We start from the raw sequence: 2,559 nt of genomic DNA, 5'->3' as shown, positions 1-2,559 counted from the left end.
GAGCTTTAAAGCTGAGGGACATTATTGAATGATGCAGTTTAGCAAAGTCTACACTTTCCCTGGGTCTTAACTGATTTATGAGTAATTCGGGTCCAGATGGAAATCAAGTAAAACTTGTTTGTTTCTCCATTACCCTACCTGGGGACAGGTTTGCATTTTTAGCCAACCCAGGAACCCAAGGGGAGGGCCAACTGTTTTGTTCTCTCCCCAGCATGTAGGAAGCAGGGGCCTGGGAATCGGAAGGACATAGGTTCCAATCCAGGCTCCATCTTTTGGCTGCTGTGTGGCCTTGGGCAGGTCACTTCACTTCTCTGTGCCTCAGTTACCTCATCTGTAAAATGGGGATTAAGGCTGTGAGTCCTCTGCAGGACCAGGGACTATGTCCAACCTGATTATCTTGTATCCACTCCAGAGCTTAGTACAGTGCCTGGCACATAGTAAATGCTTAACAAATACCATAATTATTATTATTAGAACAGTGAAATGTTCCAAGCATATCAGTCAATCAATTTTATTTACTGAACACTTACTGTGTTGCAGAGCACTATACTAAGCCCTTGAGAGAGAACAAATAACAGGAGCTCACTGTCTATATGTGAAGACAGACATTAAAATAAATTATGGATATGTACATAAGTGTTATGGGGCTGAGGTCAGATGAATAAAGGGTACAAGTTGTATTCCAGAAATGCATTTTGACCTAAAATTCCAGCTAATAATAATAATAACTGGAATATTTGTTTAGAGTTTACTATGTGCCAAGAACTATAAAATACATTGGAGTAGATACAAAACTAGAATCTCTCCTATGTTAGAAGCCTTCATGGGCTCACAGTTTAAGTAGGAGGGAGAATAGGTGTTGAATCCCCATTTTACAGATGAGGAAACTGAGGTTTGTCAGGGAAGGCTTCCTGGTGGAGGTATGATTGTAGGTGGCCTTTGAATCTGGTGAGACTGGTCATCTGTCGGATATGAAAGGGGGAGGGAGTTCCAGGCGGGAGGGAGGCCGTGAGCAAAGAGTCCATGGCAAGTGAGATGAGATTAAGAAACAGTCTAAAATTGGGTCCCAGATCAGCAAGTCTTTTCTGAAGAGGGCAAAGATAAAAAGGAAGCCATAGATTGCTCCACAGCAAGTCTTGGGAGTGTGTTTTGACGCTGAGAAGCAGCGTGGCTCAGTGGAAAGAGCACGGGCTTTGGAGTCAGGGCTCATGAGTTGGAATCCCAGCTCTGCCACTTGTCAGCTGTGTGACTGTGGGCAAGTCACTTAACTTCTCTGTGCCTCAGTTCCCTCATCTGTAAAATGGGGATTAAGACTGTGAGCCCCACGTGGGACAACCTGATTCCCCTGTGTCTACCCCAGCGCTTAGAACAGTGCTCGGCACATAGTGAGCACTTAACAAATACCAACATTATTATTATTATTATTGTTTCTTTATTGCGACGATTAGAGTGACGTAAATACTGGCCATCCCCAAAGGGAAGGAAAATGGAATCTAAAGCCTGGAAGTCCTTGGGGGGTAAAGGGATCTGCCCCCAATCACACGGGAAGGACCCGGCTAAGCAAAACAACACCTAGGCCTCCTTCCTAACCACTGATTGTCTTTAACTCGAACTTTGAGTCATTCTAGTAGAATGAGGCCAACCTTTAACCACAGGTGGATCCATAGAGTTTTCTTGGTAAATATACAGAAATGGTTTACCATTGCCTCCTTCCGCGCAGTAAACAAGTCTCTGCCCTCGACTCTCTCCCATGCTGCTGCTGCCCGACACAGGTGAGTTTTGCCTTGTAGCAGATTGCCTTCCACTCACTAGCCATTGGCCAAGCTAGGAATGGAACGGGTAGGCCTCTGTTTGACTCTCCCTTCTGTAGTCGAGACTGGTAGAGGATTGGAAACTCTCCAGGTGCGATCCTGAGAGGGACTTCTACTCTTACCACTGCAAAAACCTGCAATAATAATTGTGGTATTTACCCCGCTGTATTGTAAGCTCATTGAGGGCAGGAATCATGTCTATTTCTTCTACTCTCCCGAGGGCTTACTGTGCACGCAGTAAGCAATCAATACAAGCCATTGATTGATGGCAAAGAAAATCAGATGAGACACAGCTCTATCCCACAAGAGGATCATAATCTAAGAGAGAGGGACAGTTGAAGGAAATGAGGCACAGAGAGCTTAAGTGACTTTTCCAAGGTCTCACAATGGGCCGGTAACAGAGCTGGATGTAGAGCCCAGATTCCCTGATTCCCAGACCCATGCTCTTTCCACTAGGCCACACTCCAATGCTTAATAATCTTCACTGTCAGCAGATACTACCTGGTGGCCTAACCTGCATCCCTTAAGCTAACGTTTGAATCACACTTAGAGAACCAGTTTGATTTAGTGGAAAGGGCCTAGGAATCAGATGACCTGGTTTCTAATCCCAGACCTGTCACTTGCTTGCTGTGTGACCTTGAGCAAGTCACTTAACTTCTCTGTGCTTCAGTCTCCTCCTCTGAGAATGAGAATTAAATGCCTATCCTTCCGCCTCCTTAGGTTGTGAGCTCCATGTGGGACTTGGACT

The 2,559-nt window shown here is 45.3% G+C and overlaps 1 non-coding gene across 1 annotated transcript; it reads right to left on the bottom strand.

Moving 5' to 3' along the window:
• Positions 1-1,782: 1,782 nt before the first annotated feature.
• On the bottom strand, positions 1,783-1,920 carry LOC114810639. The gene has a single exon (XR_003758334.1). It is a non-coding gene; the product is annotated as a small nucleolar RNA SNORA7 (small nucleolar RNA).
• Between the last annotated feature and the right edge of the window lie 639 nt (positions 1,921-2,559).

Source organism: Ornithorhynchus anatinus, chromosome 3, assembly GCF_004115215.2.
Source record: "Ornithorhynchus anatinus isolate Pmale09 chromosome 3, mOrnAna1.pri.v4, whole genome shotgun sequence".
In the NCBI taxonomy this organism is placed as follows: domain Eukaryota; kingdom Metazoa; phylum Chordata; class Mammalia; order Monotremata; family Ornithorhynchidae; genus Ornithorhynchus; species Ornithorhynchus anatinus.
Note: the sequence above shows the minus strand (reverse complement) of the source record. Positions and strands in the feature narration are given on the sequence as shown.